General features: G+C 38.1%; 1 protein-coding gene across 1 annotated transcript in view; it reads left to right on the top strand.

Annotated features, from left to right (window-relative positions):
* The window catches only part of CCDC148 (coiled-coil domain containing 148), a 278930-nt gene that overhangs the window by 147743 nt on the left and 116038 nt on the right, over positions 1–15149 (top strand). The gene's annotated exons all lie outside the window — the stretch shown is intronic.

Below are 15149 nucleotides of genomic sequence, written 5' to 3'. Positions count from 1 at the left end.
CTCCATGCATGCAGAAATTCCGGGGCCAGGGATGAGCCACAGCACTGACAATGCCAAATCCTTAACTGCTAGGCAACCAGGGAACTCCCACTTTGTCATATCTTAAAGCAATTCTCAGCCTACCTGTATATTTGTCATTCTGCCCCTCCTACACCACCACTGTCCTCCAGGTTTCTGTCCTTGCTCTTCTCTCTTCTCTCTACTTCACTGACTCCCCGTCCCTCTTATGATTTTCCCTACCTTTATATGCTGATTACTCTCAAATCTTTTTTTCCCCAACTCTGAACTACTCTCTTTTGAACTTCATTTATACAATTACATACTGGTTATACCAACCTAGAAGTTTACAGATGCCTCAAACTCAGTGTCCAAAATAGAAATCTCTGTTTTCCCCTAGTAAATTTGTACTTCTTTCTTAAAACTTTTCTTAGCTTCCTCTATTCCCTCAGCCTCATAGCAACTTAACAACTTTGGAAAATTTTCTCTCTTACTCTCTATTTACCCTTTCCTTTCCATCACTGGTCCTTGGCCATTGTTCCTGAACTCTTTCAGCAGCCTTCTAAAGGCTATGCTTTACATCTTGCACTTCTGTAAGCTTTCTCTTAAACTGTAGGTAGGGTGCTCTATCTAAGAGCATTCTGGTTATTTGAGTTGTTCCATATCTTGATGACAAGTCCTCAGTGGCACCTCTTTGCTTACAATAATGCCCAAACTTCCTATCATGGCTTTCCATGTTCTCAGTAACATGGCTCCCTTCCCAGCCTCCTTTCTTGATTTCATACTTTATAGTTTAAACGTACAAACTCTTCATAATTCACTCCCCATCTCCCTCTGCTATAGCATTGTCCAACATTTTGTTCCCTGACCCTGTGCCTTTGTTCCTGCCTTTGTTGGATTTGTCTGGAATGCCTCTCTTACCTTCCTTTGGTTAAGTCTCACTCACCTTCAAAATTCAACTCAAATGTCTGCGACAGGAAGACTTCCTTGAGTCTTTGTCTAGATTCAGTCTACTCTTCTCCCTTGTAAATAACCCCAACTTGCCAGTGGTTCTAGCACACTGAAAAATCTATATCCCCTATGCAGCTACAAGCAGGAATCCCATCTTATTTGTCTTTAGTATAACTTACACCCCCTCCCACTCCTCTACCCCTGCAGCACCTCCCCTGAAACAGATTTTTCAGTGATTGGAACACACTTGGTGCTGAGTAACCTTTGTTGAAGTATGTAGTGAGCCTTAGGCATTTTTTTTCCTTCTTAATATCTCTTGAAATAGTACTATTTTCACTACCTTCTTTCTACCTTATTTATGAGGAATCTTGCTGTAGAAACAAGCATGTGGATGTGCAAAGTCATTAAGAAGTGAAGTATAGGATTTAATTGTCAACATTGAGTATGTTTATAGTCACATGTGGCTTTAAAAAGAAAACCTGGTAACCTGTAAATCAGAGGTATATTTCAGGCATGAACAGGGTTACCAAGTGCTTGGTTTTCTTCTCCATTTTATCCTGCCTTTGTGCCCCTATTTCCCATCTCTATCTGATGAATGGCCTAACCAAGAAGCCATAGTAGTTAGAGAAATCAGATAATGATGGGGTAGAAGATACTCTTTTGGATAAATAGCACTTGAACACTCTTTCCACATGGTGATCATTTCTCATGGCATAAGCTCCTATCATAATCTCTTGTCTCCACAGATTACAGCCCCCTTTGCTGTGGGGGAATAGACTTACACTTAGGTCTCACAAATCAGAAGGTGAATGGTATTTAATTCAGAATAGAGTTTTGGGGAGTTCCCTGGTGATCTTGTGGTTAGGACTCTATGCTTTCATTGCTGTGGTCTGGCTTCAATCCCTGGTCTGGGAACTAGGTTCCCACATCAAGCCACTGCACACTCTGGCCAGAAAAAAAAAAAAAAAAAGCTTTTAAGTTCCAACTCCAGTGATGATAAATAACTGATACTTCAGTTATTTATAAAAAATGAACAAAATATTATTTTAAAAGTGTTTGCAGGCATTGAACAAGCAATGCATGGATAAGATTTTTGAAATAAGAAAAACTTTGGAGGTGAGTCCTATATTCACTCTAGATTTCTTCCCAACATCATGTATTAATGTAAGGTGGAGAGAGAAATAACCCAAGAAGAAAATTGTAATCTTGATAGATTAAGGAAGCAGATATTGGGGTTTGGGCTGCAAAAGCACCTGAAACTTGGGGGATGGTACCAGAGATGAAGGAACAGCAGATAAAGAGGCTCTAAAATGCATATAAAAGTATCTTGTGGGACCCACGCACCTACAGGCAACTAATCTATGACAAAGGAGGCAAGGATATACAATGGAGAAAGGACAACTTGTTCTATAAGTGGTGCTGGGAAAACTGGACAGCCACATGGAAAAGAATGAAATTAGAACACTCCCTAACACCATACCCAAAAATAAACTCAAAATGGATTAAAGACTTAGATATAAGACCAGACACTATAAAAATTTTAGAGGAAAACACAGGCCAAACACTCTCTGACATAAACAACAGCAACATCTTCTCAGATCCACCGCTTAGATCATTGACAATAAAAACGAAAATAAACAAATGGGACCTAATCAAACTTAAAAGTTTCTGCACAGCAAAGGCAACCCTAAACAAGATGAAAAGACATCCCACAGAATGGGAGAAAATATTTGCAAGTGAATCGACTGACAAGGATTAATCTCCAAAATTTATAAACACCTTCTGCAGCTCAATACCAAAAAACAAACACCATCCAAAAATGGGCAGAAGATCTAAACAGACAGTTCTCCAAAGAAGACATACAGATGGCCAAAAAGCACATGAAAAGATGTTCAGCATCACTCATTATTAGAGAAATGCAAATCAAAACCACCGTGAGGTATCACCTTACACCAGCTAGAATGGCCATCATCAAAATGTCTACAAACAGTAAGTGCTGGAGAGGGTGTGGAGAAAAAGAAACCCTATTCCACTGTTGGTGGGGTTGTAAATTGGTGCAACCACTGTGGAAAACAGTATGGAGATGCCTCAGACAACTAAAAATAGAACTACCATTTGATCCAGCAATCCCACTTCTGGGCATCTACCCACAGAAAACCATGACTCGCAAAGACACATGTACTCTGAAGTTCACTGCAGTACTATTTGCAATAGCCAAGACATGGAAACAACCTAAATGTCCATTGACAGAGGAGTGGATCAAGAAGATGTGGTACATATACACAATGGAATATTACTCAGCCATTAAAAGGAACGAAATACTGGCATTTTTAGCAACATGGATGGACCTAGAAATTATCATGCTAAGTGAACTCAGCCATACAATGAGACACCAACATCCAATGCTTTCACTGACATGTGGAATCTGAAAAAAGGACAGACTGAACTTCTTTGCAGAACAGATGCTGACTCACAGACATTGAAAAACTTATGGTCTCCGGAGGAGACAGTTTGGGGGGTGGGGGGATGTGCTTGGGTTATGGGATGGAAATCCTGTGAAATCAGATTGTTATGATCATTATACACTACAGATGTGATAAATTCATCTGAGTAATAAAAAAAAAAAGTAACTTGTGGGTCCTTTGCCAGCTTGTAAGCTCTGAATGCACAAAGTGAGACACCAAAAGGCCAAGAAAAAACATCTATGGGAAGGCTGAGGGCTTAATAGAGATTTCAGGGGTCACACTTGACAGCTTGTAAGCTCTGAATGCACAAAGTGAGACACCAAAAAGCCAAGAAAAAACATCTATGGGAAGGCTGAGGGCTTAATAGAGATTTCAGGGGTCACAGAGTTTTAAGGAGGTGTATTGGCATCTTAGCCTAGACCATGTGAAGAAACCTTATTGAATACTCTAGACACTCAGTCGAAACTTCAGAAAGGTCATGTCTTAGGGGTGTGGGACGCATTCGAGGATTATGGACAGAACTGAAACAGATCTACCCTAAAAAAAGTAAAAGTAAAGCAACGGCGTTCCCATCATTGCTCAGTGGTTAACGAACCCAACTAGCATCCATGAGGATGTGGGTTTGACTCCTGGCCTCGCTCAGTGGGTTAAGGATCCGGTGTTGCCATGAGCTATGGTGTAGGTCGCAGATGTGGCTCCAATCTAGCGTCGCTGTCACTGTGGTGTAGGCTGGCGGCTACAGCTCTGATTCAACCCCTAGCCTGGGAATCTCTGTGTGCGGCCAGTGCAGTCCTAAAAAGACAAAAGACAAAAAAAAAAAGCATAAACACAATCTAGGACATTTTTTGGAAATTTAACTACCATCCAGACTAAAGAGTCAACACTGATTAGAGAAAAATAATATGACCTAGTGTCTCTATGACAGTTCCTTTACAATGTTCAAGCCAAAACAAAAATTACAAAACATTCAAAGTGATGGAAAAAGTGACTGATAGATAATAAGGAGTAAAACAGACTCAGAAATGATCTAGGTATTATTGTTAAAAAATAAGAACTACAAAATAATTATGATTAATATGTTAAAGGAAATGGAAGATGGTCAAAAAGGATGAAAATATGGAATATTTCAGTAGTGAAATATAATGTATAAAATGAATCAAATGGACCTTTGAGAAATGCAAAATATAATACCTAAAATTAAGAGCTCATTAAATGATTTTAAGAGTAGACCAGACATATCAGAAAGTAGAATTAATGAACTTGAAGATCAACGGAAGATATTTAAACTGAAGCCCATAAAGAGAAAAATAATGAAATAAGCAGAATAGAAGAGAGCATAAGAGAGATATGGAACACAGTAAAAAGGTTTAATGTACATGTAATTAAAGTCCCAGAAAGAGGAGAGAATGAGATAGAGGCAGTATTGAAGAGATAACACATAAGAGCTTACCAAATTTGATGAATGGCATCCACTTTCACAAAACTCAACCAACTTCTAAGATGGATAAATGCAAAGAAAATTATTCCAAGACACGTAACAAACTACTAAAATGAAAGGTAAGGAGAAATACAGTTATGTGAAGAGACAGATACGGCATAGAGATCCCTCTTGCTGGTGTGATCCCAAGCGAAGACAGCATGTTCTGGGGTCAGTGGTGATGGCAGCAACTTCCCTTGCCAGAGCAGCTCTGTGATGTGTGGTTCTGGATGTTATTCCTGGAAACTTAGTCTAGAGCTTGCTCCTCAAACCCTTCCAAAGGCTTTGTGAACTTTCTAAATCCCTGTAATTAAAACTTCCCTTTGTAAACTAACTGGGGTGGATTCTGTCATACACAGCTATTAACTCTGACACAGATGTCTGGGTCCTGCTATGCTATTCTAAGTTGCCTGAGTGCTGACTGCAGGTTAAGATGAGCAGGAGTCAGAACCAGGAATGACTCCTCAAAGGAAGAGGTGACCAAAAAAATCTTACCCTCTAGTCACATGGCCAGAGGGACTAGACACAGGGGAAAGAATGCTTTTACCACATAGCAACAATCTTTCGGTGTCCATAGTGTCATTTACTTTTTATATTTCTGGCACCATCGTGGAGGGGCAAGGTTCCTTGGTAATGAGAGACACCACAAGTTTCTTCTTGGGCATTAACAATCCTCACGTTATATGTGTCCTTGATCAAACAAGAAAATAACAAATGTGGAGTTCCTGGTGGTTCAACAGGTGAAGGATCCAGCATTATCACTGCTGTAGTGGAGGTTCAATCCTTGACCTGGGAACTTCTGCATTGCCATGGGTGTGGCCAAAAAGACAGAGAGACAAGAGGAGGAGAGGGAAATAACAATGTTATTGGGACAACTTGGATGTTTAGTTTACCACAGGAGCTGGCTAGGATTCAGTAGTTTCTGCCAATTTAGAGCATTTGTGCAGGAATGTCTTGGTGTAGTCTACTGTGCCATGCTCCATCAGCACAGTCAGTGTTATTGATGAATCTCTTGTAGTCCTGGATGGGCCCCAGGGCCCTATAGTCTCTGCAGTTGGAGACATTCACAGAGAAGTTCTCTGTGGTTAACCATGGATGTAATATCAGCAGAGTCAAGAGAGCATTGAGGACTCATAGGCATTGATACTAGAGTGATTTTTGGTCACAGAAGCAGATGGTATTTCCTCTGTGCAGCCATATTATGTTATCTGTGGCTCTTGGCAGGTAGCTGATTGAAATTGCACAGGGCTTGGGGATTTGATGAATCTATGCATTAGTTCCAAGTAATATATTCAAAGTAGCCCTACTCTGAAAATATCTTTGTTTTAAAAAACATATTTGTCAGCTTTGGAGTCTATTTTACAAAGTCGAAGAGAGACTGAACTCCTTACAGTGAGAGCCTGTATTTCAGTGGCAAGTTATAACAACATCTCACAAGATATTTTGCAAATGAGGAGGCTTGGTGTGACATGTATTGTATGGGATGTTTGTATTTTACAGTGAATTTGTGCAGTATAACTTTAGGAAACTGTAATTACAAGGACCAGGTAATTTCAGAGAGGAAGCCACAACTTGGAGTTGGAAAGCCAGTATTTAAAAAAATATATATCTATTAAAAATATCTATTTACTAAAAATATGTCTTATTAAAAATAAATACATATCTACTAAAAACATTAACAGAATAGAGAATCCAGAAATAGGCACATACATCTATGGTGAGTTGATTTTCAACAAAGATACAAAGTTAATTTAGTGGAGAAAGAGTAGTTTTATGAATAAATGATGTGGGAACCATTGAATATCCAAATGCAAAATTAAATGAACCTTGAAGCATACCTTGTGACCTGTACAAAAATTAACTCAAAATGGATCATTGACCTAAGTGTGAAACTGAAAACTATAAAACACGGAGAAAGACAACATAGGAGAAAATCTTTATGACCTTGGGTCGGACAAAAATTTCTTAAAGAAGACACCAGAACAGTCCCCTAAAAGGAAAAAAATGATAATTTGGACTTTCTTAAATTAAGAGCTCTGCGCATTGGAAGACACCACGAAAGCAATAAAGAGACAGGCTTCCCACTAGGAGAAAATATTTGTGATTCACATACCTAATGAAGGACTTGTATCAAGACCTACAAAGAATTCTCAGGATTTATAAAATACTTTGTTTACTTAATAATAAGGACACTAACAGCCCAATTAAAAAGGAGTGAAATATTTGAATAGTCACAAAAGAAGTTGTATGGCAAGTAAGACAAAAAATTGCTCAATATTGTTGGTCATTAGAGAAAAGCTAATTAAACCATAATGGAATATAAATGCATACTTATTAGAAAGTCAAAAATAAAAAATCTGACCATGCCAAATATTGACAAAGATGTGGAACAACTTGAATTCTCGTTCTTTGTTGTTGGGAATACAAAATGATACACTTTGTTAAATATTCTTGCAGTTTTTATGCTAATAAACGTGTGCTTACCACATGATGCAACAGTCCTACTGCTAGGTATTTACTCATTTAAAATGAAAACCTATATTTACACAAAAACCTATGAGTGAACATGTAGAGCAGCTTTTATTTGTAATTGCTAAAACTGGAAGCAAGCCAAATGCCTTTAACTGGGGAAGGGATGAAGGAGCTATGCTACTTCCATATGAAGGATTATTACCTAGCAAAAACAGTGATGAACTCCTGACATATACCACAAAGTGGACAAATCTCAAAGGTATTATCCTAAGTGAAAAAAACCAGACACAAAAGACTACATACTATATAATTGCATTCATAGGATCTTCTTGCAAAGACAAAGCTATAGGAACTGGGGAAGGAGGGACTTCCCCAGTCAGCAGGAAGAAGGGAATGAGGAGGCTACATGACCACGGTTCAAGTTTCTTTTCCAGAAATTGCAGTCTATCTCCCTGACCTCCCATGAACTAGTACTTACTCATACTTGCCATACCTGGCAGGGAGCTGAACACTGGTCTATTGTAGATGGTTGATGTCTAGCCAAAATTCAGATGTCATTACTATGAAGGAAGAGGAGAGTAAGTAAGGGGGACAATTAGCAGACTTATGACTGTGAGTTACCAGCAAGGGATTTGTGGGTACCTGCCTCCCCAAGACTCTGCTTGTGCTTCAGGTGCTCTCACAGAGAGTCTATGGCCTGTTTACTGGAAGAACAAATACAGGGTCCTTGGAGTCTATGGCACTCTTTAGGGGAAACTGCAAGGAGAAAAAAAAAAAAAAACACTTGGTTCAGTGGTAACTGTAGTCCTTAGCTTCTCTTAAGTCCCTGTTGGTGCTGTCTGCTCTCCCTCCTCCCCCTTCCTCTGCTACCTGCACTTGCTACATGATGACCAAATATTATTTGTGGAATAAATAAATGAAACTTTGCTTTGAAACTCATAGGTTCAAACTTGTCAAATGACTATTTTTGTATGTCAGAAATGGCTTAATGATCAGCATATTCACCTAGCACAGCCTAGTCTATGGAGAATACATTAACAGTGAGACTTTCTCTGGAGATATGATTTTTATACAAAGCACAATAAGTAAAAGTACCTTTTCCTCCCTCCCCACACTGTTCTCCCTATGCTTGCCAGTCATATTACATCTATTATATATGATGTAAATGTTTGTTTAAATGTCCATTGTTGGGTTCTAAGCATATGATCTTTGTATCATCATGCCTAACACCAGGTATAATCATAATAGGTACTCAATAAACATCAGTATTAACTTCATATATCCTTGAATAAGTTGTATTTGTCTGAACTTTATTTTTAAATAGTACTGTAACAAGAATCTTCTGTACTCATTTATGTTCTTGTCATCTACTTGTGTTTCAAATTGTCCACATCTGGCTTTGATGTTCCTCCTGGTTTAAAAAAAATTGCATTTTAAAATCAGTTCATGGTGTTAAATCACCTAAGTCTGTTTGAGGCATCCCCATAGTTTCCATACAGCAGAGCTCATTCTGGTTTCTATATATACATTTTTCCAACTAGAAACACAGAGGGCAGATCTGCTTTTTGTAGTTGGCCCTTTCACCTTGGCTTTGTTTGATTGGGGAAACTATAGGCAGTGAATGAGAAGATAATTGGGTAGAAAAACTCTTGTTCTGATTCCTTGCCCTTAGCTCCAGATAACCCAGGAAATCTTTTATCAAAAGAATTTCAAGTTTAGGATTGATGGGTTGCAAATCGACAGATGAGGTCATTTTTTTGATGAGTCTTGTATTTTCATAGAATTCTCTGAGTGATAATGGAGAAAATAAATATGATAATTATTAGAGGAAATCTCTATTTTGATATCTGTGGTATTTAAGTATATTCTAAGTATATTCTACCTAGAGGAGCATTTAGTACTCTGAATATAATGACCTCTTTCCACTTGTTACCAGGCTGAGTCTAACCCAGTGAATTTCCATTATTTTCACAGCAGACTGCTTGAGAAAATCTCCATTTAGTCAATGTCTAAAATAAGATATATTGAATTTCTCCCATATTGTCTCATTATAATGAATGTTACATTTGGTTATGGTGGCTTGCTGGAAGTTCTTTACTATGGCTGAGAGAAGACTAGTGAAGGGATAAAGTTGAACAAAAAATGAGAAAAATGATCTGTTGGTGCCTGAGGCATTTATAATAAAGAGAATCAAATTTCTGGGCATGAAAGGACCATAAGAGACATGTTAAAAATGATTCTTCTGGGCTCTGTGCCTATTTTTTTTTTTTTACTTTCTCAAAAGATGGAATTTGTAAAAGACATATGTTGAATGCCTGAGTATTTAAAAGTGACGCAAGTTGCATGTTACTAATTTACTTACTGATTATTATAAAAATTATTTTCCTTTAGATAGCATAACTTGTTCATTTACTCAGTCACCAAATATTTTTTGAACACCCGTCATCTTGTGCCAGGCATGGTGATAGGCATTAGGCATACAGAGGCGAATAGGATGCCCTCAAGGCTCTCAGATTCCAGTAGAAGGTACTTCTAAATATTACGGAGTGTGGTAAGTGCCATATGAGAGATGTGTATGAAAGTTATGGGAGCACAGAGGAGGATACAGAGCCTGCAGGAGGAGGCAGTAATGAGGACTGGGAGAGGCAAACATTGAATGAGACCCTAAAGGATGGTATTTGTTAACTTGCTCAAGTTAGAAGTGGAAAAACATTCCAAACATTGGATGAATGGGCAAGTGTTCCACAGATAGATACAACACATCAGAGCAAAAAGCAGTTTGGTGTTTCCTCTCTGTACATTGTGGCCAGGGAGCAATCAAAGGAGGGTGAGGAAGGAAGGTGTGTGCTAGATCTTGCACACCCGGTGGAGCTGGAGTTGTAGTCTGTGTGTGATGAGCCTTCGAAGAGTTTTAGAAGGAGACCAACATGTTTTACAAAGATCAGTCTAGTAGCTGGGGAAGATGGATTTTATGGGGACATGGCTAGAGCAAGAGAAAGGAGTCAGGCATCCGTTGCCATCAACTGGGTGAAAAATGACAGTGCTCTGAACTGGAGTGATGGTAATATAGATGGAGAGCAAGGGGTAGAGGGACATTTAGGACATTAAATGGACAGAACTGGGTGAGGGAGATGGAAGAACCAAAGGTATCTCGGTTTCTAGCTTTCATTACTGGATGGATGGGTTCGTTCATTCATCCTTTTGTTCATTCATTCAACAAATATTTAGTGAGTGCTAGTGTATGCTGACATTCTCCCAAGCAGTAGGGAGTCAAACATGAAAAACACCCTTAAGCTCCACCCCTCATGAGCTTACATTCTAATGGAAGTTAGGATGACTGACAAATAAGTAACTGAAGTATACAGTGCCAGAGAGTACACAGTGCTGGATAGGTACTAGTGAGAAAAATATTATGCAAAGAATATAAAGTAGAGGGGGAGGGGAGTTCCCATTGTGGCTCAGCAGTAACAAGCCCAACTAGGATCCATGAAGATGTGGGTTTGATCCCTGGTCTTGCTTGTGGGTTAAGGATCCAGCTTTGCCATGAGCTGTGGTGCAGGTTGCAGATGGGGCTCAGATCTTGTGTTGCTTTGGCTCAATCTTGCGTTGCTGTGACTGTCATGTAGGCCAGCTGCTGCAGCTACGATTTGAACCCTAGCTTAGGACCTTCCACATGTTGTGGGTGCCGCCCTTAAAAAAAAAAAAAGTAGAGGGGGAGGGATATTATTGGAAAGTTAGATAGACTCTCTGGAAGACCTTAATGAGAAAGTGACAATTGAGTAAAAACCTGGAAGAGATGAGAGAGCAAGCTATGTCTCCAGGAGAAAGTAACAAATAAATCCCAGCAAAGAAACAAGTGCAAAGGCCCTGTATATTACCCTTGAGAACAGCAATTAGAATAGTGTGGGTGGGGTGAGCAAGGAATGACATGATCTCATAAACAGTTAAACAGAATCCCTCTGACTAGTGGTTTGAGAATAGGCTCAAGGGGCAGGGGAAGAAGCTGGCAGAGCCATTTGGAGGTTTTTGTAGTTAGCCGGGCACTTAGAGATAAGGTAGGAATGCTACTCCAGTGGCAGCCTGTACTGTCTGGCAGAGCACCCCCAGCCCAGTTCTTCCCAGCCCTCAGCATTCTCTCTTCCCCAGCTTGTTTAGGTGCCACCAAATCCTCCCTTTCTCAGTGGCTTCCAGGTCTCCACTCCTTCTCCCCTCCACCTCCCTACCTGCATCTCACATGTGCCCTCAGTCGCCACCCACCCATGTAATCCTTCTTCGCCCCCTTCTCCCTTAGACATCTCCCTCACCCCAGTCCCCACCCACATGCTTCCTACAGCCCCTTTCTCTCAGCCTCTCCCCACAATTTCCCCTTCAGGCTCTACTTGTTGTAGCATCAACCCCTCATCTTCAGAATAGTCTAGCCAATTTTTTGCTATAATTCATTTCCATGGTTATACCATTGCATACGTGTCCTGACAGTATTAGTTAGTTTCGCCTGTGTTTGACCTTTTGTGAATGGAATCAAATAGTATATTATTATATTGTATGTGACTGTAGTATATCACAATTTATTGATTCCTTTTGCCATTGATGGACATTTGGGTTAACCGCATATTAGAGTTTTTAGGAACAATGTTGCTAGAAATATTTTTACCCATGTTCCCTGGTACCACATTTCCATAACGTTTACAACCAAGAGTGCATTGCTGGGTCATAGAATCTGTGTATTTACAACTTTGCAAGGTACTACCATACTTTTTCCAAAAGAGATAGTGCCACTTTACAGTTATACCAACTATGTATACATGCTCCCATTGTTCTACATCTTCACTAATGCTTGTATTCTCAAATGTTTTCGTTTTAGCCAATATAGTGGATGGGATCTGGTATTTTGTGGTAATTTTCATTTGCAGTTCTCTGATTTCTAATGAGAATGAGGGCTTTTTCACATGTTTAATAGCTATTTGCATTTCTTCTTTCTGAACCTGCCTGTTAAAATTATTTTTTCTTTCTTTTTTTTTTCTTTTGTCTGTTGGATTCTCTTTTTCTTACCAATTTATACTTATTCACTAAACATTTTAAGTATAACCTCATCGTGGGTTATATGACTTTCAATTATGTTTTCTCACCCTGTATCTCTCATTTTCATTCTCTTAATAGCACCTTTCTATTAAGAAAAGTTTTAAATTCTTATATAAGGAATTTATCAGTTTTTCCCTTTTTATGGTTAGTGCTTTTGTATTTTGTGTAAGAAAGCTCTCCCTACCACCAAAGTCATAAGTATATTTTCCCCTTAATGCTTTGGCTTATGATCTACCTGGAGTCTTTTTTTTTTTTTTTAAAGGCATGAGGTAAAGGTCCAATTTTATTTTTTATCGTAAGGCTACTCAATTATTCTAGCACCTTTTATTATAAGATCTGTCCTTTCCCTCTGCTTTGCAGTTCTATTTGTGTCATAAGCCAAGTGTCTTTAAATGTATGGATCAAATTATGGATTTTTTATTCTGTTCATTTTGTCTGTATGAAATACATGAACCAATACTACCCTGCCTTAGTTACTTTTGCTTTATAAATAAATGTTGAATTGTGACAGTACATTTCTTCCTACCTCATTTTTTGTCTTCATAAATGTCTTAGTAATTCTTGGACCTTTGCATTGCTGTATACATTGAACAGTTTGCCACGGTTGAGGGTTGTTTAATATTGTAATATATTCGTAAATAAATTTGGCAATAACAGAGAACTTTACAAAATAAGGAACATGGTACATGTTTTAGTGTACTTAGGTCTTCTTTAATTTAAATTTCTCTCATAAAGTTTTACTGTTGCTTTTTGAGATCATATTTTGCTAGATTTATTTCTAGGTACTTTGTGGTTTTGATGCTGTTAAAAATGGTATCTTTAAAATATTGTATCTAGTATTTATTGGTAGAACATAAAAATATAGTTTATATTATTGTAAACAACTATGGTATTCTAATATTAATATATTGAGTGTCATTCTAATAGTTTATCTCTATGTTATGTTAGGTTTTCTATATATAAAATAGTACTATTTATGAATGACAATTTTGCTGTTTCTTTTCCACTTCTTATACCTTGTATTTATTTTTCTTGCTTTACTGCACTGGCTATGATCTCCAACATACTATTGGACAGAAGTGTTAATAAAGGCCACCTTTATCTTGTTCCTGATCTCATAGAGAAGGCTTTCAGATTAAGGAATTTCTCCTCTATTCTTAGTTTGCTAGAAGTATAATAGTATGTGTATGTATATGCACATATTATTATTTGTTAAATACTTTTTTTTCTGTTTACCCTCTTGTCTCTCTCTCTCTCTATATACACACACACACACACACACACACACACACACACACACACTCTATTTCATATTCTATATTTTACTCTGGATAGTTTCTTCTGATCTACCGTCTGGGTTATCAATTCTTTTTTCAGCTGTTACTAATCTGCAGTTAAACCCACCACTGAATTATTGTTTGGTTATTCTGGTTTTCAATTCTAGAATTTCTATTTGCTCCTTTTCAAAATTTGAAATGTTTGTATTCATAGTTCATAGATGTTCACAGTTAAATTCATAGAGCTTAAAACATTAAGCTCAGCTTTTATCTCTATAAATGTAGTAAGCGTAGTTGTTTCACAGTCTGTTACTGATGATTTTTGCAGAATTTGAGATGGCTTTTGATTTTGCTGGTTGTTGCCCAAGCTTACTCCCACTGGTATGGCCCTTCAAAACCTATGTTTTCTCTATGATCTTTCTAAAACACCTCTCTTCTTCCCCAGCTGGATATTTACTAGGTATTTAATTTTAAATGCTGATAGAAATAATTTAATGCCTAGGTGATATATTCCCTTCTAGAAAACATGCTGCATCCTTCTGCAATATACCTGAAAGCATTAAAGGCCCAGAATTGAGGCTTGAAGATTTTTTGAGTCATTTAAATTATCCAGTGTTCCATCCCTGAGCAGAGGCTGTTTCACTCATATCTCTACCCACAGTGACTGCTAGGCTCAATTCTCTGTTCCTCTAACCCTAAGAATCTATAGCTGCTCTAGTCAAGTGACCCCAGGGCAAAAGCAGGCTCCCACTAGTAAAAGCAGCCTATCAAAATCCATGTTTCTCCCATTATTTTTCTTTTTTTTAATCACTCAATGAATTTTATTATATTTATTGTTGTACAATGATCATCACAACCCAATTTTATAGCATTTCCATCCCAAACCTCCAGCCCATCCCTAACCCCCCAACCTCATTGGGAAACCACAAGTTTTTCAAAGTCTATGGGTCAGTATCTGTTCTGCAAAGTTCATTGTGTCCTTTTTTTAGATTCCACATGTCAGTGAAAGCATTTGATGTTGGTGTCTCATCATCTGACTGACTTCACTTAGCATGATAATTTCTAGGTCCATCTATGGTGCTGCAAATGCCATAATTCCTTTCCTTTTAATGGCTGAGTAATATTCCATTGTGTATATGTACCACATTTTCCTTATCCACTCTTCTGTAGATGGACATTTAAGTTGTTTCCATGTCTTGGCTATTGTTTACATTGATGCACCCTCCATTATTTTTCAAAGCGCTCTTCCCCCTCAGGTTGGTGAAGGACCCAAAATGCTCACCTCTTAGTTTTTCAAAAAATAATTGATAATTTTAAGCAGCCTTCCAAATTCCCCAGGGGAAATCTTTTCTTGATCATTGATTTCTTTCAATCTTTAAGAAGCTTTTTCTTAGCTTTTTAAGTTATCATTATTTAAAAATTTTGGCTGGT

Source organism: Phacochoerus africanus, chromosome 3 (genome assembly GCF_016906955.1).
Source record: "Phacochoerus africanus isolate WHEZ1 chromosome 3, ROS_Pafr_v1, whole genome shotgun sequence".
NCBI classification, from domain to species: Eukaryota; Metazoa; Chordata; class Mammalia; order Artiodactyla; family Suidae; genus Phacochoerus; species Phacochoerus africanus.
This window is presented reverse-complemented; position numbering and strand designations above follow the sequence as displayed.